Here is a 25,977-nt window from a genome sequence, read left to right as displayed (position 1 = left end):
CATTCGGTCAGATCTGATACTATAGAGGACACTTCCTTTTTAAACACGGAGTGCAGAGGTAAATCAGATATGAATGTACGGAAGCTATCCCAGTCAGCCTTAGAGTATCGGTATACAGTACGGTGGAGGGGTACGTCTAGGGGCTTCTTACATTTCCTTTTTATCTTAACTGATACGACGGAGTGGTCGGAGGATCCTAGAGGAGAATGAACGGAACATGAACATAGCTCCGGAGAAGTTGAGAGAAAAAGGTCTAGGGGGCTTGCATATTGACCGGGTGTATCGGGCACACGGGTGGGTCCGCAAACAATCTGAGTGAGGTCATAAGCAATGGCAAAATCATGACAAAACCTCCCCTCATCGTCTGTCTTATTTGAATGGGTCAGCCATTCCACGTTATGGACATTGAAGTCACCACAGATGTGGATGTTAGACGAGGGATATGCGGGCAGTATGTGGTCTATTTTCTCAGATATGCTCTTAAAGATAGTAATTCCGCTGTTGTGGGGCCGATAGAGGGCAAATATAAATGTAGTGGTGTTAGCAAGTCCAACCCTGAAGCACATATAGGGTAAATTAGGATCTTCTCTAGAAATATTCCAGCCGCACGGGAAGCCATCCTTAATGTAGGCACATATTCCATGCCCATGGCGATATATATATATATATATATATATATATATATATATATATATATATATATATATATGTAGTTTTAAAAATAATAGGCGGAAGTTTCTCGAGAGCTCTTTCGGCTATCATCTCGTCAGGAGAAAATCGATAGCAAACGAAATAATATTGTGTCGAAAAATAAAGAGTTATAATGGGGAACTTAGTAAATGTGCCAAAAGTACGGGGATACTAAAATAAATTTATTAACGTTTAAAAACGATTAAAATATTGGCAAAACGAGGGAGGAAAAAATGGGAGAAAAGATTCAAAGTTCCCCAAAGAGAAACAATGCGTTTGATGTTTCTTTTTGCCGGCACAAAGAAGGTTGAAGCACCGCGATAGAGACAGACTCCAAAATCTTTAAATGATTTTTGGAGTCCGCTCTATGTAGCACCTCGAACCAATCTATTTTATATCTATCGGCACAGCACGGGTTGTCAACCAAATGCTGGCCAATAGCAGAGTCCAAGACTGCAGAAGGAGGGAGACCACCAGACCCCAGCCTCCCTTGTCTGATCTTCGATGGAACATGCTGGTTTACACGAGTCAAAAGGTGCAAGGATGTTCGCCCAACATAACCTGCATCGCACTGGCATTTGAATTGATATACAATATTACTATTTTGGATGTAAGGCAAACTATCTTTGCGGAAAGACGGAAAAGCAGGTCTCGTAGTATATACCAAACACAAGGACACAGAAAAAAAGCAGTCGTAAATACTTCTGCGAATCCGTTTGGAAAGTCTATTACTCTTTTCCCCAATCCACGGTAATTTTAAATAAACCGGGCATTGCAAGGGTCCAAACTTTTTAGGGGATTTAAAATCCGCAACTTTTTTGAAAGTACAGTCATCAATAAGGTCAACTGGATAACCATTATTGATGAATATTTCCCTGATCTTATCGAGTTCGGCGTCTAATCTGTTAGGCGAACAAATCATGAGGGCTCTATGTACCAAAGTATTAATTAGGCCGACCTTAAGTGATTTTGGTACAAAAAACAACCAGTTCACGTATAGGCCAGTAAATGTCGGCTTTCTATAAATTGTAGTGAGAAAGCCCCCCCTTGAGCGTTCAACAAGAACATCCAAGAAAGGAAGCGAATTGTCCTTCTCACTTTCCATAGTGAACTTAAGAGCCCCATGTAAGGAATTCAACCTATTAAAAAATATCGACGCTTCACTTTGCGATGGAAAAATAGCAAAAGTGTCGTCAACATATCTGAAATATGCATATATATATATATATAGTTATATATATATATATATATATATATATATATATATATATAAATATATATATAATGTAGTTTAGAGAACAATAAAATTACAGTTAAGCAAAACATACGACTGACCTGGTAAGAAAGGCTTACGTAGTAACAAACAAAGAAACGAGCGATAATATCGTCAGGCTGCTGCGAAGAAAGTGGGCTTTCTCTACCATTCGCCCATGTACTGACTACTGTTGTCACATTTGGGTTGGTGTATCTCGCTCCTGGATAGGGTTCAAAAGAATCGCCAACCTCATAGGTCCTGAACTGTTATCTAAGCTTAAGCTTCTGTCCCATCGACAAAATGTTGCACCTCTCTGCCCGTGCTACAAGTATTTTAATGGTGAATGCTTTGAGGAAATACAAGCGCTTGTACCCCCTCGACGTGAATACCCCCGACAAACCCGACAAGCCGCTAAATCCCACCCCTACACAGTAGAGATCTCCAGTAATTTCTTTCCGAGAACTGCTAGATTCTGCTTTCCCAACTGTACTGACATGCAGAAGTTAAAATGTAATGTTAACAGACATCTTGCTTCTGATCTCCCTTCATAATATCCCTATAATTTATGTCCCCGATAGTAGCCCTTTACTTCAAAGTGTCGCTGTGCCTTGGGTTGAAAATTGAATTTAAAAAATGGAAAAGATTTTTTGCAAGAAATCAGTCTGAGTTGGCTAGCGAACGTGGTCCAGTTAGCAGTGAGAGTAGGCTAACGAACGGAAACCAGTCAACAGTCCAAGTGGCCTAACCACCGGAAAGGGGATTTTGTCTTTGTGGTCCACGAAAACGTCCGGTGGACCAACTAGCAAAAGAATGTAGGAACCAAAGAAGAAACGTGCAAACTCTGAAACACGAAACATCATGTAAATTAATATCTGTAAACTACAAATCGGTGTTTTGGTGTTTCTATTTGGATGAAGATACCTTCTTTTAAGCGTGAAAACGACGAAGAGCTATATGTCTCTTTGTCTGGTGCCCACAGACAAAAATGTTATTAGTCCCTTTGTTAAATAATTGGCCTCGGTACGTTATTGTCTCGTTTGGTGAACTGTATTGAATATGTGTAACACGCACCCGCAAATGAACATTTTATGATGACATGAACACTAGGCGACATGATCGGCTATATAAAGATACATATCATTTATACATACGTTTATAGAGACATTGTGCATATTAGGTGGGTGGAAAAATAATGTCGTTTTTATCAGGTATATATATGCGTTAAAAGACATCATTTTTGCATCAAACCAATATGCATGTACACACGAACACACACGCACACACACATAAATATGTGTGTATGTATATATATATGTATATATATATATACACGCACCTACTAATCACCACGAACACACACGCACACACACATATATGTGTATATATATATGTATATATTATATATATACACACCTACTAACCACCATATATCCTAGTTTTACACACGAATATATAACATATGACAACATTTCAAAGGCCAGTAACGACCACGATCTCTCTCATTCTTTTTCCTCCAACATTGACCACGTGGTACACTAAGGCAAACGGTTACTAATTAATTTTAACGCATCCCAAACGAAGCTTCTATTTTTCACTAACAAAACTCTGATTCCCACTTGGCACCAATTGATATGGATGACTCCCGTCTCAAAGAAGCTTCCCGATGGGACAAGCTTTCAGGACTGGCCTTCACTCCTGACCTTAAATAGAAGACTTACATCAAATCTGTTACCAAAGTTGCTGGAAAAATGGTTGTGTCATTGTACTGTTCTAGAAGATATCTTATTCCGGACGCCATCCTTTATCTGTATGAGAGCCAAATATGTCCTAAAACGAAGGACTGTGGCACATCTGAAAAGGAGCTTTCATATTTTGTGGACAGCGTAAAAGCGGCCTCGAAATTTAGTAAGTGATGCCCCTTTCTCCTCACTGCAAGCGCTTTCTCACAGAAGAGACGTTGCGATCCCGTCTCTGCTCTATCTTTTCGTAGCAAGTATTTTTTTTTTATAGCAAGTGATCGTCTGAACTTCAATCTATAGTCTCCTATGCCAAACTTTCACAAAAAGTACACCTTTAGCTATAACCCGTACCATTCCATTAACAAAGCTTATTTTTTTAGAACTGCCCGCCTATGGAATTCTGTTCCGATTGCTTGCTTTTCACCTAGCTAGAACATGGTCATCTTCGAGTTCAATGTAAACACGATCTTGTCTAGTCGATCCCTTAAATAACTAAATTCTATCCAGTTCTCATTTTTATCTTCGAGTGGCATTTAGGCCTTGATAAGGTGTGTTTACTTTGTAAAAAGATATATATTGTTACATTCACTGATTCCATGCTTGTTGATCTGTGTAATACAACAAAAATGGGAAAAATATTGTTTGGGTGGGAGAAATCTTTTCCTTCTCCCTGTTACCTTTTTTGAGACGTTGCAGAGCTGTCTCTTGTCTAACTTATTTTCATGGCAAGTGTTCAACTGAACATCAATCAAAACAAAGCATATGATCCTTGATAAACGGTCAAAATGGAATAAGCTTCATGAGATAAAAAAGCGCCATTAAAAACACTGCAAAGTTTAATTGAAAAGTTCATAATATTTTGATTCTTCTTACTATTTTTTTTTATGTTAAGTGTTATTTTCACAAAGTTTCGGTCGTTGTAACCCTCAACCTCTTTCATGTATATCTTGTCAAATACGGGAATCTGTTTTTTCGAATTAGGGAATCTTTCTGCCGAACTCGGGAATCTGCACAGAATTATTTAATTCAATGAAATAGCATGCTCTTTTTCGTCATCCACGACTAAGAAATTCGCAATTGTGTTTGGAGTGTAACCTGTGCTAAGGCTTGAACCTTCAACCTCCAGATGAGTGCAACTTACAATTGAATTTGGCAAAGTACTTTATTTATTACGCCAAAGATCTTTGCGGAGGTTACATATATTGAGACGCTGTAAACATAACATTCTAAATTCTAAATAATTCTATTCTAAATAATACTAATAATAATTCCCCATCTAAAAACTTCATGAAAATAATAAATCCTCTCATTTATATTTTCATATTAGTATATCGTTATATCATAATTTTATTTATGATTATAATCATATATTACTAACATGACCCGTTAACCGGTGGAATCAAACCCCCCCGCGTAAAAAAGTAAAGTATGGTTGTTATTGGTGGCCACCCCAACCCCTCATGTTAAGAATGGTATTCGGAATAGACCTTTCAGCCTTTCCGTGGTAAGAACGGCTGTCGGAATAGACACCCCCAAACTTCAATTAAATTACAGTGCAAAATGCAAGTATTTTATCTTTGAAAGTACCTGTCTGCGCCAAATATAAATGAACTTGTCTTAATGAGTATACTGGATAACTTATAAACTCGTCATTCTCAAGAAAATTTAGCAGTTGGATATAATGTACAAATTCCCCTGCCTCCCCAATAAAACGTTGTACAAGCCGAAAAATGGAATAATTTGTAGAAGCTGAAAAGTTGAAAAAAAAAAAAAAAAAAAAAGACAGAGCTCCCTCACCCAAAAAATAGATGTCCGTAAACTTAACTCTGCATCATTTATTCCCCCATCTCCCAAAAGGAACACCAGGTGGACGGTATGTAAATCTCCCCTCTAAAGTGAATAACGTGCAAATATTGTTCCTCTTTCACGTTCTTCTTTGGTAGTGGTCAATGTTTGTTACTTTCAAAGTATATGAGAAAACGCATAAAGAGAAAGAGAAAGAGAAAGAAAGAGAGAGATAGAGATAGAGATAGAGGTAGAGAGAAGAACAATACGTTTATTTGTGTTTTGTTATAGCCGGTAGCGAAACTCAATCGCCCCACCCTACCACAAAAACCAAGAAATAAAATGGAAAAAGTTATGGAATAAAATGAGAGGGATGAACGTGGAGATCTTAAAAAATATCCGTAAGTTTAATAAGAAAGTAATAGCGGTAGGAGAAGTCTTTTAGAGAGAAAGAAAGAAAGAGAGAGAGAGAGAGAGGGAGAGGGGGAGGGAGAAAGAGAATCCCCAACCTTCCTTTTTTTTTACAAGGTGGTCACCACTTATCAAGGCCCGGAAGCCACTCGGGGATAAGGGTTATTGCGTGTACAGTACGTTAATGTTGAGATTTAATAAAGTGTGTACTTAAGGGGGCGGTTCATCAGGAATTTGCTTACGTTGGACTTGAAGACATCCAAGTTGTAGTCAGGTGGGAAACAGGCAGAGAGAACAGAGTTCCACAGGCGTGCACTTCTAAGAAAGAAGCTTTGTTTATGGAATCTACACTTTAGTTTTGGCACAGATAAAGAGTGGGGGAAATTTTTGACAGTGGTTTCAGCTAGACAGGTGTTTTTCGTGAAAGATCAGCGAGGGGGGGACCAGGGATTGGAGCTCAGACGGGCATCTTCCATGGAAGTAACGATAAAATAAAGACAGGTTCGCAACGTCTCTCTTGTGAGAGAGAGAGGTTGCAGGGAAAAAAAAAGGGCACCCCCCCACTAAGCCTATTTTGTACTCTGTCAAGGCAGGATAGAGTGTTTTTAGCAGCTCCTGCCCAGATGTGGCAACAGTACTCAATCCTTGGACGTACTTGGCTTTTATATAAGTAGAGAATTGCATCAGCAGTGAGATATCTTTTGGAGCGGTAGAAGAATCCTACTATTTTCCCAACGACCTTGGCAATAGGCTTTATGTACGTGTTCCATTTCAGATCAGGAGTAAAGGTCAGGCCAAGAAGCTTATCAAAGCATGGAGCTTCCCCCAGTCGAGAGCCATCCATTTCAATTGATGCCAGATGGGGATCAGAGCGTTGATGATGTAAAGATAGGAGCTTGGTTTTAGATGCATTAAAAGTAACCAGCCACCTCTTCCCCCACTGAATCACGCATTCGAGATCAGAGGAGAGAGAATCAGAGAGAACTTTGTCGTTTACAGCCTTTGATGTGTTGCCATAGATGGTTGTGTCATCAGCATAGATGTCAACGAATGATTTAAGCATGTGTTTTGGGAGATCATTGATGTAGATCAGGAAGGGAGTTGGGCCCAGGATGGACCCCTGTGGGACTCCAGCATTAATACTTAGGGCCTTTGGTTTCTGGTATAAACGGCTGTTGGAGTAGACACCTCTAACCTCCGCAAGTGAATTACAGTGCAAAATGCAGTATTTGTTTCTTGAAAATTACCTGTCTGCGCCAAATGAGTATACTGGATAATTTATAATACTCGTCATTCTCAAGAAATTTAGAGGTTGGATCTCATATAAAAATTCTCTTGCCTCCTCCCAAAAAACTTTATAAAAGCCGAAAAGTGAAATAATTTGTAGAAGCAGAAAAGTTGAACCCCCCCCAAAAAAAAACAAAACAAAAGAAACATAGGCCACCTTCCCTACCAAAAATAGGTTCCTGTAAGCTTAACTATGTATTATTTACCACTCTCTCCCAAAAGGAACCCTGGGGGGACGGTACGGAAATCCTCCATCTCTAAAGTGAATAACGTAAAACTGTTCTTTCACGTTCTTCCTTGGTAGTGGTCAATGTTTGTTACTTTCGAAGTATAAAAGGAAACACACTTAATCATTGTGGAGAGAGAGAGAGAGAGAGAGAGAGAGAGAGAGAGAAAGAGAGTGAAGAATAGTACATTTGCTTGTGTTTTGTTATAGCCGGTAGCGAAACTTAACCGCTAAACTCTACTCCAAAAATCAATAAATAAAAAGACAAACTTTACGGTATAAAATAAGAAGAAATGAACTTGAGAACGGTTTGTGTATATCTTTACAAATATCCGTAAGGTTTATAAGAAAGTAATAGTGCTATAAGAAGTATTTTAGAAAGAGAGAGAGCGAGAGAGAGAGAGAGAGAGAGAAAGAGGGAGGGAGAGTAGATGGCAAACTAAATGTAAAGTAAACTGTAGCCTTCAGTAAATTTTTATTGTTGGTTTTGTTTAAATACATGCGAGAGGCCAAGACGTAAACAATCTACACCTAATGTTTGTGTCATGTGCGTATATGGTGTAACAATTTGGTGTAACGCTTGTCTTGACGACGCCATGTTGTGTATAATACGTTAGTGTTCGTTTTTGTTAAAAGTTTAAAATCTTGAATAAGAGAATTACAACTGGCATACAATGAGAAAAGGTGGAATTTGTAAAGGGAGAAATCATTATTTTCTGAATCTGTGAATCGGAAGAGAACGTTATTTCTATGAGTTTATGATTCAGATAATAAGGGCGACGGAGCGATACAAGTCTATTGTGTGTAATTATATGCGGTGTAAGGTGAGGACAGTGAGAGCAGTTGTGAATTAGAGGGAAAAGTAGGAACTACTTCCTCTAATGATATTAGCGATAGAGATGATTTCTCTCCTTGGATGAATTGTAGGATTTTATTATAAGGCCTAAATCTGTTTATCATGAAGTTGTAAAGTTACATAATGTAGTGGATAATAGGCTAGACACAAAAAATGTATGTGGCATCAGCTGTTGCAAAATATGGGGAATATCTGCAATGAAAGTATTATATACAAGATTATCATTATTTATTTTTTATATTATTAATATTTTTATATCATTATTATTTTTATTTTTCTAATTTTCATTTGTATTCATTTTCATCTCTCGCCTAACAATGATATGCACTGACAAATAACCTTTTATTTTATATCCCATCTACAATTATTATTATTATTATTATTATTATTATTGTTGTTGTTGTTGTTGTTGTTGTTGTTTCATTTTGGTGGACACAAAATCAATTACTCTCCTTTTTTCCCAAGCAAAGTGATTTCCGGGAATCGTCAAGGAAGGCGAGAGAACGCCATCAAATATCCTATTTTGCGGCATTTCTTCGACAATAGCAACATGACGTACAGCAAATGTTTCATCAATAAGCATTGTCGCTAGGCCATTAAGTGATATTCTGATGATATATCTGTGTGCATATATATATATATATATATATATATATATATATATATATATATATATATATATATACGGCCTGATAGCATCGATTGTGGCGGCTTAAGCGAGACGGAAATGCTATTCAAAAAGATATTCTAGACTTGTGTCAAGAGAGGCGTAAAATGGCCGCTGAACTCACAGTTTGATTGGTTTACGCGCAGAGAACCATTGAACCACTCATGCGTACGAATTGGGGAAAATGGATAAATTTTGTGTATATCAACTAATTAATTACATATATAGATATTGGTTTACTAATTATTAGGGCATATTCTTTTCCTTGTTTTGATTCTCAGGTATATATCCATTGATATCTAATATATTTTTTTATGCAGAGTGATGTTGTTCTCAGTTGATTAATTGTGCCTATCTCGGATATATACTTGAGAGTAAAAACAATGGAAAGAATATTCTGTTATCATAGCCCTACTAATTATATCGTGTATTTTAGTTTACTAATCAATTATAGTGTATTTTAGTTTTTTTACTTACGTAGTTTTATTCTAATCATTCAAAATAAATAATTAAAAAGTACTTGATATAAGAAGGTAAAAAACAATAAAATATTAACAAAGTCAAATATAATCAAAGTAATTCCCCAGATAATTCTCTATTAGCCAAAGGAAGAGTGTGCCATTAGTATTGACAATTTTGAAGTGTTATGCTTAATAAAAAAAAACCCAAATAACAAAAGAAAAATAATTAACAACTTTCGAAACAGCTGCATAAAAAGAATAGACATTTTGATTGTTATTATGGGTCTTTAAACTATTAATGCCTACTTGTGCATGCATAAGTGTGTTATTATTAACACTGTCGGGAATCGCCAAGTCAACGTGACGATTATTATTATTATTATTATTATTAGTATTATTATTATTATTATTATTGTTGTTGTTGTTGTTGATGTTGTTGTTGTTGTTTTCTTTTTTCCTTTTTAATTTATGTTATCGTTGTTATCGAAATATAGATGTTTTTGAATACGGAATATGCAGAGATAGTGGTCACTAGCAAAGAGGAATTTAGCAAGATAAAACAATTATGTTTCGAGTTGTAATGGAATCCGGTATCAACAAAGATAAACAACTTTGGAATTTTTACTTGGTAAAATAGAATTTAGCTAAAAATAACAGAAATTAAGTTTTCCTAAATAACGATGTAAATATGTGACAAAGATCAGATCTTTTGTGCCACGTGACACATAATGATGTCAGTTGAGCAGTGAGTTAGACAGACCAGTTATGGTCAGTTCGTTCTGAGAGTTGGAATCGACATTCATAGAATTGGACGTCTCTCTGGAACGCCTGGTCATAAGAATAGAGAAATGTAGACTACAGTAATTGTGCAAACTCCGAAAGGGTATCCAGACAGAATAAACGGTTCGTATACATAAAAAACTTCGATTTCTGAATGTTTGAGATGAGCATTGGTTATTCGTATTATTTGGATTGTTCGGATTGCTATTCTCATCTTTTATCTATCGAACTCGGGATTCTGGACGGAACCTTTCATTTAATTTACGGGAATAGCATGCTTTCGTTCCGTCAGGCATAACTGGATAGAGATACTAAGTAATTCGCAATTGTATTTTTCTGTCGCTCAGACTGAGAATTAAACCTTCAACCTTCAGGTTAATATAATTTTTACAATTGATTTTTTTAAAGTACTTTAACCACTGCAATACGCGTCCTTGCAGGCATTCTCTAGTTCGACAAGATACACATGAAGAAGGCCGGAAGTTACATGAACCGAAACGTAGTGAAAATGACACTCAAGATAAGAGCAGTAGTCTAAAGAATCCAAATAATACGAAAAAAAACTACCTGTCGGATCTTGGTGTTTTCATCTGGAGAAAGAAATTCACTTTCAGCATTTATAGACCATAAAGACGGAGAAGAAGGTATGTGTCCATTTTATTGGGGTCCTAACAAATAATGTTATTTGCCCGTAAAATTATTTTCCGCATTTTAATTGACTGTTATTTATGTGTAACACTGCTCACACGCACGCGAACCTAGAGACGATACAAACATATATGAACGTAGATGACACGTATGTACATGCATGCATCAATAGGCATGTAATATACACAGTACATATAAACGATGTTATATTCATACAAGATTACGATTTGGTCATTCGTCCCATATATACTCGTTATGTATACTCAGCTATATAACGGGTTTAATCGACTGCTACCAAATTATTTTTTTTTTTTAATTTTGACCACTTAGCAGCCATTTTTATCGGCTAACAACCAAATCGAATTGGTTCCACATGTCCAAATCCCCTATATATTAATTTTCTAGTCTCTAGACAAACAAATAAGAGAAAGGTTTGGCAGAGACAGTTCTACACACACAGACAAGATCAAATATATATATATATATATATATATATATATAATTGATCTTGAAAAAGATTAAATATTGTACGGTTTAAAGACAAAACAAGTGCAAATATCTTTCAATAAATAAACATATCAATTGATTAAAGTTAAATTTGATATTTCAATTTATAACTAAACCTACATAAAAAATTCATTTTATTTATTACGTGTCATGGTGATGGTAATACTTGTTCAGATATTGTAAAGTACAAGATTTAAATATCCGATAAAGTTTGAGGCGCTGGTCGAGCGCGTATGTGTTAAATAATAAAAAAAACCCACTGTTCATAATCACTGTTGATATTTGAATACAAAAATTTAAAATCTAACGTTTTAAAGACTTAACAAGTGCAAAAACTCTTTCAATAAATAAACACATTTATTTATTAGAATTAAATTTGATATTTGGCTAATGAAGATTCTGTTTGCTCATACTAATATTTGTGTCAGTTTTACTGGATTTCTTCAGTCAACGCTCTGTGAGATCTTTATCAGTAATGCTTTTCGTAAATCAAAACATCTCTGATATCTCAAGAAGATGATCCTTATTCTGTATGCTATCTGGTATGCCATCACTGTATGTCATCTGGCTCGTGTATAACAAACTAATAATGACGGTTAGTCCCATGTCACAGCTATATCTATGCATTTCTAACCTAACCCTAACCCTAACCCACTCCATCTCGTCTGGTCAAACACCCTCCCCACTGCAGTGTGCAGCTCGCTGCATGCACTTATGATACATTTGTGTCACATCCCTTCCTCCCATCCCTATTGGAGGAAATGCAGCCATCGCAGCATTTCCACTCAGCCCTGCCCATACTCCCTAGTAAAAAGTTCAATTGCAAAGTTCATGAGTCAGGGATTCAATATTCGTCTACACGTGCATTATTATTATTATTATTATTATTATTATTATTATTATTATTATTATTATTATCTATATATAAATACGATAGCGTGAGTGTTCTTTTGTGTGTCATGCTTCCCGGCAAATTTCATTGGTTGAGATTTAATTCTGGAATAAACCTTTAATTTCAGAATACACATTAACGAACGCTCCAGGTGGCATTCGATTCTCACCGCTATATTTGTTTTTAATTCTATAAAATTTAGGGGTTTATCTTTCAAAAGTTGTTAAGAAATAATTGATTTTTAATTATTCCGTAGTAAAAAACGATAACACAAATCTCTCGGCCGGCGGACGCTATAAGTTTTCTAATTTAAAATATTTGGGACAAAATTGAGCAGTTATTTGTTTTTTTCATTGTTTATTATTATTACATTTTTCAATGAGAGAAAGAGAGACGCTAATATTTTCGTTAATTAAAATATTATTGCTACTACTACAACATTTTCATGTAAACAAACGCCAATATCCCTGTCTGTTATGAAACCTCGAACTTCATGAAAAGCCTTGACGTTACTAACCAAAAAAGTGACACGTTATTAGCGAAATGAAACTGGTTTTGTACATAAAATATTTTTTATAAAAAAATTAAATCTAATATGTCAGAACTCAAGTTATATATACATACATTCTTTTTTTTTCTTCATAAGTTTTTGTTTCGGTTTCAATTAAAGCTGATGCACTCAAGCCATATGGATATATTTTTATTTTTGAAATCACAAATTTATAATATATAAGAATGTACAGAAAATTGACTCTTATAGTAATATATAGGAAATATATACGAAATCTGCATAATTTTAGATACCATATTTAATATTTTACGACCAAGCTATGCCGGGCGTCCCTGCTAGCTTAGATATATACTTTTGCAGTTTTAACAAAAGAACTACAATAATATCAGGGTGTCTCCATTTACGCTGAACATCCACAAAAATGCCAACATCAATATATTATATATGAAAGAGTTCACTGTGGAATTTTCACAGGTCCCGCTAGTTCTTCTTCTTCTTCTTCTTCTTCTTCTTCTTCTTCTTCTTCTTCTTCTGCTTTTTATTATTATTATGCTCAGTTCTTCTCTATAACTTCAACCCATCAAACCATGTGCATGCAAAACACGGTCTTTTTTCTTTCACTTTTTTATTTTTATTTTCAGCCCTTCTCTACATGTTTGTAAAAATTCGAACGTTGTCTCTCAGCAGTTGTATTTTGAAATGTTGGAACGTGGCGTTGGTTACGCGAGCTTAACGTCAAGGGTGTGAGTTCTATTATAGAATCGTTGATATAATTTGAATAAAATAAAATACGCATCAAGTGAGTTCCGTTATAGAAGCTTTGATGCAATCTGAATAAATAAAATACGCATGAAGTGTGTATTTTATATGTTCAAATTAAATCAACCGCTGAGAGACAACGCGCGGATCTTTCCAAACAGACTTTTCTTTCTCCAACTTTACAACATGGCAAGAAAGAAGAAGAAAAGAAAGAAAGAAAATAACATACTGAGAATGGAATTTGACTCCAAAATATATTTAAATTATAATTTTAAAGCAAGTAAAATATTTGTTTATTTTTCTTATATTGCGTTGTGATTTGGCTTCCAAGCGCACTTGATGCGTATTTTATTAATTCAAACAATACTTATGTATGAAAATTAATATTATCATACATGGTTGCATGGAAAAAACATATATATAAAACATAAAATAGATTTATTGTATTAGGTATAATAACAAAAGTCTTAACAACTGGTAAAATAATTGACGATAAACCGTTATGTGTTTGCATTCTAACTCTGTAGCTTTAACTATCTACATCAAAATTCACTTTATTTAACCAATTATGTCCCATTGTCCTATAAATATAACATCAAATAATGCTTTTTTAGCCTATAAAATCTAACTGGCGGTTGTTAACAATCTCTTAAAAATTCTTGTGAAATTTGCAAAAATTTTATTTGCTCTATGTTTGACTTGTATAAATGAATTTTGCAAAAATAAGACACTAATTTATTGCCAAATATGAAATCTAACTTTTTGTGTGAACTGCTTTACTCCTAAACATAATGTGTAAATTATATCATTAAAATACGGTAGTGTTTGAATGTATGGTTAAGTGGCAGTTTTAGTCATTTAGAACTGCTATAAAGCTTCACCGCTCACTCATTTTTCGACCAAATTTCAAACAATTATTACAGTTTATAGATCACCTTTTAGCTACATTGTGAAAATTTTTTTCAATTTTCTTTCAGTAAAACAAAAGTTATGAATTTTCTGGTGTTCAAAATCGAAAAATATATAAGGACGTGAGCGACGTTTTTACTGACTGGTTTCCATAGCAACCACGTAGCTTGAGCGACTTCTGTTACTACTCATTCAATAATGAAAGCATAAAAGGGAGATAACTGAGGGATTTTATTGAAAGTGGACGAGTGCCGTACATTGTTATTACATATTTTATATGGGGGCAAAAAAATAAGACTGAAATAATTTTCCTTTCTAATTAGTGTATTCTATTTTTAGTCATTACATAAAAAATGGAATCAGTAGTAAAAACATAGATACTCTGGAGGTTTATGTATTGAATATACGTGTCATGACACTTGTCATTTCTATTTCCTCGTTAAGAGGACAAACTTTAAAATATTTATGGAATTTAAATTTTAATATTTCGTAGGCGCCCTTTTGTTTTATTTTAATTTGAAAAGCGACATTTTGATTACATATATAAAATTATATTTTTAAAAATACTTTCTTACAGGAAATTAATTTTTTTTTTTTACAGGGGTGTCACCACTTATCAAGGCCCAGAGGCCACTCGAGGATAAGGGTTAATAGGTATACATTAGTCATTGTGATTTTAGCATAGTAAACAGTGGGAATTTTGTAACTTGGATTACTTAGGGGGACGGTTCAATTAGAACTTGTTCACATTGGACTTTTTCTTTTTTTTTTCATAGGCATCAACACATTAATCAGGCCAAGAGGCCACTCAAGGATAAGGGTTAAAGAGTGTACAGTAGAAATTGGACAATATAATAATCATTAGTAATGAAAATTTGGTAAATTTGATAACTTATATGGAACGGCTCATCAAGAACTTATTTACGTTAGACTTGAAGACAACCATATTGTAGTCAGCCGGAAAGCAGGAAAACGGAATACAATTCCACAGGCGTGCAGTTCTAATAAAAAAGCTTTGTTCATGGAATCTACGTTTAGGTTTAGGCACAGATAAAGAGTGGGGGGAATTATTGATAGTGTTTACAGCTAGACGAGTGTTTCTTGTGAAAGTTTTGCGAGGGGGGACTATAGATTGAAACTCAGTCGAACACTTTCCATGAAAATAACGATACATCAGACACAGACTCACAACATCTCTTCTGTGAGATAGAGGTTGCAAGGAAGAGAAAAGGACATCTCCTACGAGGAACAATCCTTGGTTTAGAATGCAACGCCAATGAGAAATATTTAAGGAAATTTATTAGAGTCAGTTGAAGCTGCGAGATCGAATGTGAACAATTATCGATTTACTGTCAACAACACGGATGTCTGTTATTGTACTCAAGGAAATAAATCTATTTTATATTAACGAAAATCAAAGCAAAGGACTTCACAGAAATACCGGGTAGATACACTTGTTTTCTATAAGCAAAAGTAAAGTGGTCTAACATAATTGAAGAAAAAACGAAAACTGATTTATTAGCGAGATATATCGGAGGAAACCACTCCTTTCCTAGGATTATTCATTCTAACTTTTGCCTCAAGTACTATTTTTGAGTCTTTGCCAGGACGCAACCGAAGATTGAATCCCAGTCACCCGGACAATTAGCGAACTCACTATTATGTCAAAATGGGCCGGTTATTTTATTTAAGCAAATATATATATATATATATATATATATATATATATATATATATATATATATATATATATATATATATATATATATATATATAATTACAACAGTTTTTTTTAAACCAAAATAATAATCGTAAATTCTTTGTCTTGGAGATAAAACTCATTTTTGTTTTTGCTTTTTGAATGGGGGGGGGACATAGTTATTCAGTTTTGCTTATCTTAGACATTCTCACTAAAATACCACATTCACTCTGTGGCTTGTATCTTACTTAGATGATTTATGTAAAAGGATTTTATAAACAAAAAAATTCATCGTGAGAAATAGGACAACATTTACATCTATTTAACAAAAGGAAAATGTCATTTGTAGGGCCCTCCAAATACGTATTAAGCCTCTCACTATTTTGTGTGAACTTCGAAAATAAGCAAGTAAGTGTAGTAAGTAACTTATCAAAAAGCAGATCGGAGTGGCATATAAAAATGCAACAAGTCTTCAACCGGTTATTTACTTAATTTTCGATAAATATGAATAATAATATTTCGATTTATTGTATAGACAAGAAACCTCATTTTAGAAATGTCTTCATAAAATAATAAAGTCTTGCAGACAAAATATAAATATATAATGATTGATAACTTTATCGGAATCAATAATATATCGGTATCAGAAAATAGGCACGCATGTTTACGATACTCATTTTGATATTCCGAAAGGTCCGGATTTATCCGATTTCCAAATCCGATTAATCGTCCCAACACCAATATATATATATATATATATATATATATATATATATATATATATATATATATATATATATATATATATATATATTTCATGGAGGGAATTTGATCTGGAATCTAAAGAGCTAATTTTATTTTAATGTATTAATAATTTAAAAGAACAGTGCTCACGTTTTGTCCATCCTTTTAAAACTGATTTATAATTTTATACCCAATATATATATATATATGTTTAATATGAAAACTAGTGGCTACACATATGCAAATATGTTTCAGTGATCACCACATCATCAGACGAAGAATATCTCCGAAATTATCAGTCAAAAATATTTCGGATATATTCTTGGCCTGATGATGTGATTTTTCCTAGCAGGGTGGTCACTGAAACATATTTGCATATGTGTAACCACTAGTTTTCATATTCAACATATTCACATTGCTCTGTCTAAACATTGGATGACAAGAGAGGTTTATCGAAATAGCAAACAATATTCAACAAAAAATGAACTTTGTGAAGCCATCTTCAGAAACTGGAGCATAATTCCCCGCACCTTGATGGAAATCCTTATTTCTAGCATGACCCAAAGAAATTTTGTAAGTCATTAAAAGCAGTGGAGATAGAACGCATTATTAAGTTTGATTGTTGAATGTTTTCATACACATTTCATACTCTTTTTGTATAATTTGATAGATTTTTTGTCTCTGGTCTTATAATGTTAATCATGTGTAAAAAGCATAATTTAATAAAAATGTAAATTGAAAAAATAAATCTTTGGAATGTAACTTTTTTTTTCCAGAACCTTTTAGATTGTAGTATTGGTAATCTTAAGTCGGAAAAGTTAAAAATCTATCATAAAAAAGTTTTTTTTTAAAAGATCTTTAAGTGGTCTTAAATTTTTGATCAGCTGTATATATATATATATATATATATATATATATATATATATATATATATATATATATATATATATATATATATATTAATACAAGGTTAATCTGCATAGCTTATTCCACCGTTACCTGTCTTAATTTGTTTCATTTTGTATCTAGCCGTTAAGACAGAAGAGCTTAAAATCTATCCTTAAAAAAGTTTTTTAAAAAAGATTTTTAAGTGGTCTTAAATTTTTGATAAGCAGTGTATTTTTATAGTTTTAAATGTTTAAAACCTTCAAGACTATATATATATATATATATAGTCTTTTTTTCTCGTCATGATGTTAATTTGACGGATGAAACAAAATCAGTTCGTAATGAGTCCGCGTGTTTGTTGCCAACGCATTCTTCCGGTATTTTAAAATAACACTGCAAATAACAACACGCGGAATCTTTAGTAACAGATTATTTTTCCTTTAACTTTACTCATGGCAAGAACCCCCCCCCCCAAATATATAGATTTCTGTGGATAGAGTATAGCCCCGGAATATTAATCTTAAACAAATAAATATTTGTTTAATTTTTATAATATAGAGTTATAATTTGCTGTCTAACGTATCTCATACGTATTTTATTTTGAAATTATAATCAACACTTCTATCACTGAAAAACCCAACACCGAATATCATATAATATCGTATCATGTTCGCAAACGCATTCTTCCAGCATTTCAAAATAACACTGTAGAGAACAAAAACAAACTGATTTTTTTTTCTTTTCAACTTAACACCATGGCGAGAAAAAAAAAAAAAAAGAAAAAAGTATAAAATTCTGAGGATGGAATATAACTCCGAAATAATAATTTTCAACAATTTTTTTTATATAATATTGCTTGTAAGTGTGCTTTCAAACGTATCTTACGCATTTTCTTTTAAAATTCAATCAACACTTCTCTCACGGAAATCACAACCCTGATATTCACATCACGTTCGCCAAGGTATTCTTCCGGCATTTCAAAATAATACCGCAGACAGCAACACGAAGACTCTTAACTAACTGATTTTTTTTCTCAAACTTAACATCATGGCGAGCAAAAAAAAGTATAAAATTCTAAAGATGGCGTACAGCTTCGAGATATTAATTTTAAACAAATAAACATCGATTTATTTTTTATAATATTGCGTTATAATTTTGCTTTCAAAAGTATTTCATATGTATTTTCTTTTAAAATTCAATCAACGCTTTTATTACGGAGATCACAACCATGACACACACACACACACACACACACACACACACACACACACACACACACACACACACACACACACACACACACACACACACACACACACATATATATATTTCTATGTATGTGTGTGTGTGCATTGCGTTTTTGTGTATGTGTGTACACATAACAATATCTCAGAATAGAAGTAGACTGGCTTCTAAGTTTTTCTAGTTATGTATTTTGACTTTCAACGTTTCGTTTCGAAAGGGAATGCCAATTGGAATTGGCGTAAGGAAATGAGGTCAGCTAAAGAAACCGTTAAAATATGCTGTTCATCGAGGAGATTCTGAAAATCGGTTGACACTTTCGGAAATTGAAGAATAGTGAATGGGCTTCGCTGTCTTGTCAACCTTATAAATTTCCCAAGTAAATTACACTTTAAATATTTCGTGTATGATTCATCTGTGCTATGATAATAATAATAATAATAATAATAATAATAATAATAATAATAATAATAATAATAATAACAACAACAACAACAACAACAACAAAAACAAACAACAACAACAACAATAAAAACACCCACCTACACACATGCATATGCTGAAACTAACCTTGGATGATTAACGGGAAATACTATTTCTTATAATTTTATATAATAATAATAATAGTAATAATACTAATATTAATAGTAGAAAACTTAATAATAATAATAATAATAATATTAATAATAATATTGATAATAATAATAATAATAAAAATAATAATAATAATAATAATAGGAATAATAATAATAATATTAATAATAATAAATGATAAGAGAGATGTTAATGATAATGATAATAATAATAATGATAATAAAAGAGAAAAATTAAAGTAATATCTATAGTACTAAACTTAACAATAATGATAATAATAATAATAATAATAATAATAATAAATTAATAATAATAATAATGATTAAAATAATTATAGTAATAATATTTATAGTAGTTAAATTAATAATAATAATAATAATAATAATAATAATAATAATAGTAGTCATACGTATATTAGGAAACTTAATAATAATAATGGCAATAATCATAATAATAATGTTAATAATTATTGTAATAATAATAGTAATATTGTACTAAACTTAATAATATTATTATTATTAATTATAATGATAATAATATTAATATTAATAATAATGATGATAATAAAAGTAATATTTACAGAGGTAAACTTAATATAATCAATAATGATAATAGCAGCAGTAGTAGTAATAATAATATATATATTATACTAAGTTTAATGATAACAATAATGATGATAATAATAATAGTAATAATAATATATACTATTGTAAGCTTAATGATAATAATAATTATTACAATAATAATAACAATGATAATAATAGTAATATTCATAGTAGTAAACATAATAATAATAATAATAACAATAATAATAATAATAATAAATATTAGACACCCATAAACGCCCCTCCATTAAACGCCCGCATATACGCAAGCATTTACGTAATTTATGCATGCAAATGCAGAAATCTTGCATGTAATAACGCAATAAATAATAATAAATAATAACAACAATACTACTAATAAAAAATAATAACAACAATAATCGTAATAATAATAATAATGATAACAACAAAACAATAATAATAGTAATAATAACAGAGAGGTCAAAGGGATCTGAAAAAAAAAAGTCAAGATAACACCGCTAATAGTTTTTTTTACAAAGGAGTTACCACTTATTAAGGTTTGGAGGCCACTCGAGGATAAAGGCTAATGAGTGTACAGTAGTCAATGGGAAAATGTCATAGTAACCGTTAGTAGTGAAAATTTGGTAAATTGGATTACTTAAGGGGATGGCTCAAGAACTTGTTCACATTAGACTCGAAGACAACCATATTTAGTGAGTTGGAAAGCAGGAAAACGGAACAGAGGAGTAGGAGCGCTACGAACAATACCGAAAACCTTTTTAAAAAGATTGGGAAAGATTAGAATTAAAGGGATGGCTGAGAAGATACAAAGGATAACAATAAGAAATACTGCAGGAATATTAAGGGAAACCCTTGACTTCATGCAGGTCAGAACTTATAGCACTTGTGTCTCCTCGACGTACATGTTCCCGACAAACCTGGACAGAAGCAAAATCACACTCCTCCACTGTTCAAGTTCATAGATATCGAAAAGCATCCTACTCTAATAGTTTCTTCATCTGCTAGAGTTTAGAATTCCCACCTGCTTCCCTAACCGTACTGACTTTAAGAAGTTGAAATGAAATGTTACTGGATCCCCCACAATCTCCTGTTAGACCCGATACCCCAAAATTAGCCCCTTACGCCCAAGTGTCAACATGTCCTATTTGATGTGAAAAAGAGTAGGTATTTCTGAGGCACAATCTTCGTGAGTTCTATGCAGAAGTTTGTCTCACTTGACAACAACAAACGTCGTAGCGTAGGGGAAGACTCTAGAACGAAATGACTGAAACAGTAACTGATATGCTACCAAATATATGTTACCTCTAGGCGTCTATCTTAACCGTATAATTTATTAATTATTTTACAATATCGTTGCTAAACGATTCTCCTTCTTTATCTTGGACACTTTAATACATTGTTTCAATCGGACACTCGAATGTTGAAATAGGAATTAAATTCTTTCAAGCACTGAAATTTTAAAATAAATTAAAAAAACAAAATTGATTTGGTAAAGGTTTTTCGGTATGCCATCACAGAGCATGAATTGTGCCCGTGACTGAAAGAGATAATTAGTAAATGCTGACATTGAATGCAACAACTTTGACATTTCTATAGACTTTTCACCATTTCTTTGCGTGTTCTTTCGATTTTACCAGTGGCTGTCGACTTGTAACTGGAGAAGATGCCAAGATGCGATACTTGTACCCGGAAATTCCTCACGTGGCTGTTTGTGGCCTTGCGGTTTGGCTTGCGGACATTATTATCGTCTGTCAGACCGGTACTGTTTGTAATCCACTTCCGGTGTCCTGGCGGAAGCGGAAACGGTCGAAATTTCCTTACCCGGAGGTTATGGACCTTAGACTAAGATTCAATGACGAAAAAAAAAGTCAAGAAACTAATAAAAAAATATCAGTTTGAAAATTGATTGCAAATCTCGAGATTGGTATTTTTTTTAGATTTGTTTTTAACAACCAGACACAACAAAATCAATAACATTAAATGACAAAAATATGATTAATAGCAATGTAGTGTTGATCTGGAGAAAATACCATTCATTATCAATAAGTACTTTAATGGAATGTGCTCTGATGAACTTATAGCATGTGTGTCCCCTTGACCTATATAATACCGACTAACCCGAGAAGCAACAAAATCTCACCTCTTCGCTGTTGGGAGAGTATCCTATATATTCACAAAGCTGCAATTCTCGAATGCATCGTGTATTTTTGCCACATATAGACCCGTGCCTCTGCGACTCATCATATATCCATCTCTTAGAACTGGTCCAAAATAAAAAAAAGAGTCTACCTTCTGTCCTATTGTTACAATGTTGCATTCTTGTGTTTTTTACAGTTACTTTAATGGAATATGCTCTGATAAATTCATAGCGCTAGTGTCACCTGTTGTGGTCTCAAGATGCCGGAAAGCCTTCTATTTTAATAGTGTTTTTAATCGGACTGCTAAACATTTGATTCCCTCATTCTTTCCTGCATCCCTAACTGTACTAATTTGCAAATTGTAATTGGAATTGCTGTTCAACTCCCCCACAACCCCCTTTTAGCATGATCCCAAATAGTAACCCCTTACGTCCAAATAGCGACATGACTTGTTTAAGGTGATAAAGTTAAAAAAAATGGTATTAAAATTCATAAAAGTCTGTGAAGAAAATGATTAAACTTAGGTACGAGGGGCGTGCAATAAGTAATGCCCCTGACCCACTTCCCATAGTAGTAGAACAACGAAACTTGGCGCAGTTATTAGTCTTTCTCTACATAGGAAGCACTTAGAGTTATGCATTTCTCCCATCGTTTGATGCAGCTCTGGAGACCGTTTTTGTAGAACACCCCAGGTTGGTCCTCCAACCACGACGTGACTTCAGAAATCAAGGCTGCATCATCTGGGAAACGTTTTCCTTTCAATTGTGTAATTGTGGTACCCTTTGACAGGAAATCTATCATAACTACTCCGTCCTGGTCACAGAAGACTGTGAGCATGACCTTGCCTTCTTTGGAGGTGGTGAGTCCAAGTGCTACCGCTGCATTCACTGGGCTTTGGTCTCTGGATTATAGTGATGGACCCAGGTTTCATCCTGTGTAATCAGTCTTTTGAAAAACTTTGACTCATCTTCTTGGCACATCTCCAAATTCATCCTCGAGCACTCGACGCGTTCTCGCTTCTGGAATGGTGTGAGCAACTTGGGAATCCATATGGCAGACACCTTATGCATATGCAAATGGTTATGAATGATAGTTTCCACAAACCCTGTACTAATCTTGACATCTTGGGCTATTTGGCGAATAGTAATGCGCCGATCTTCCAAAATGGCAGCCTCAACTTGACGGGCAGATGCCTCATCAATGACAGAGGGTGGGCGACCAGGCCTGGGAGCTGTTTCCATAGACTTCCGGCCATGTTTGAATTCACGATGCCAGCGTTTTACAAGGTCATATAATGGGGCATTATCACCATAAGTTTCTTTCATTTCATCAAAAGTCTCCTGTGGTGTGCATCCTTTCAAATACAAACACCGGATCACTGCTCGACATTCAACAAGCTCCATTTCGCACCTGACTCAGTTTAAACACCTGTAAAACAGAAACCACAATTAGTTCAGAGCTGTAATTTGCCACATAACACGTAAATATATACATCATTACACTTGCAAAATTTCAGCTAGATTCGAAAACTGGAAGTTGGTCAGAGGCATTACTTATTGCACGCCCCTAGTAAGAATAATAAATTATTTCATATGGACATTGTTCAATTCTAGTCATAGAAGTACTTCGTGAAAGGAGCTAAAATACTATTTCAATGTTTAAAAAACAAACTAACAAACGATAAGTGTTATATGAAAAGATTCCAACTCATAAAACAGCAATTATTCCCCCTTTGTTAAAAACATGGTTCACGAAATGTGCGCAGTAAATTACAAAATTTTTATTTAGATTATTCAGACGATTATCTTATCTGGATTGTTATTTTCACAATATTTTAACCAATGAAACCTGCGGCGAACTAAACATTCATATTTTTCAAACTTTTGCAAGTAGAAGTTGAAAAATCATGTGGAATTTTGAACAAAACCAAGCTAAACACACCGCATAGGTACACCTGGACATAAAAAATAAAGAATTTGTAAAATTATAACTTGCTTTTTCTTTATAACCAATATGTTTTGATTTTCAAAAATATCAAACATTACAGTACTACGAAGACAGAATTGGAACCATTGGAACAAGCGACCATTTTTGTGTTTCAGAATTTATTTTACTGCATAGTCACCACCATTCTTACTGCATTTCTGCTTCTGACGCACGTGTATGACAGGAGTTTCTTTCTTAGAATCCCACGCCGTTAATCGTATATATCTGCAACTAAGTGATGAAACTTTCAGGTCATGAATGCATGAGTTGTCATTATCACAATGATCCACTCAGGCGGAATAAAAATATATAAATAGTACTGCACTTCGCTGAATCACAAAATATTGCATTTACAAAACCTACATATAATAATAATAATAATAATAATAATAATAATAATAATAATAATATGGAATGACAAAAACTGGATTTTTTTTTGTGTGTGTGTGCAGGCGTGTGACAAAAAAAAAGAACTGGCACCACACCAAATCGAGGAAGAACATGGAGGGTTGACAGACCGAGGAGAAAAAGCACTAGCTAGACCTCCACTGAACGAGTGCAAAGAGGACTGGGACCTTGTGGAGGCTTGTTGCCACCACAATTCCAGTGAAGACAAATAGTCGCCACTAACGAGAAATCAATGGTAAGCGGCTGCTACAATAACGCAAATCCATCTGCAATTGTTATCGACAGAGTTGAAATGTACTGGAAATCTGGGTAGACTGGTGTTTACTAAGAGTCCAGAGAATGTCACAAGTTGCTCTCAAAGGGAAATCTTTCATGATCGCCTGTGTGACTTCTCCTAGTGAGTAAATAATAATAATAATAATAATAATAATAATGATAATGATGATGATGATGATAATAATAATAATAATAATGATGATGATGATGATGATAATAATAATAATAATGATAATAATGATAATGATGATGATAATAATAATAAAAATAACAATAATAATGATAATGATAATAATAATAATAAAAATAACAACAATAATAATAATAATAATAATAATAATAATAATAATAATAATACTACTACTAATAATAATAATAATAGAGACGATAAACCATATGATAAGTGAATGCAGCAAACTGGCCAAGAAACACAAGAACAGACTCGACCAAGTGGGAAGAGTAGTATACTGGGAATTATGCACAGGCACGTGGTACCAACATAAACCGGCAACAGTACTTGAAAACAAGAATCACAAATCGTAGACTTTGCTGTTCCAGCTGACCACAGGGTGAATATCAAAGAAAAGGAGAAACGGAGCAAATACACAGATTTAGCCAGAGAGCTGAAAGGGATATGGAAGATGAAGAAAATCAAAATAATGCCTACAATAGTAGGAGCACTAGGAACAATCCCCAAAAACTTTGATAAAAGAATGGCAGAAATTGGAATCAAAGGAATGACTGGAAAAAATACAACGAACAACAATCATGAAAACAGCTGAAATATTAAGAAAACCCTTGAATGTGGAAATTAACACACAAGAGCAACAAGTGCGAGCTAGACAAACTACTGCAAAGGCAAAACATGAAACACTACATGGAACCAAAAAAGCTAAAACCGTATATCTATAAGTTCTCTTACCCGACCATAACCCCATTGCCACATCACCTTTCCTCAAAAAAAAAAAAAAAAAAAAAAAAGAGCGAGACCAAATAACCAAGTAGAGCCAAGGAGGAAGGAAAGGCCGATTA

This window comes from Euprymna scolopes, chromosome 1 (assembly GCF_053919585.1).
Source record: "Euprymna scolopes isolate OS-2025 chromosome 1, ASM5391958v1, whole genome shotgun sequence".
Lineage (NCBI taxonomy): Eukaryota > Metazoa > Mollusca > Cephalopoda > Sepiida > Sepiolidae > Euprymna > Euprymna scolopes.
This window is presented reverse-complemented; position numbering follows the sequence as displayed.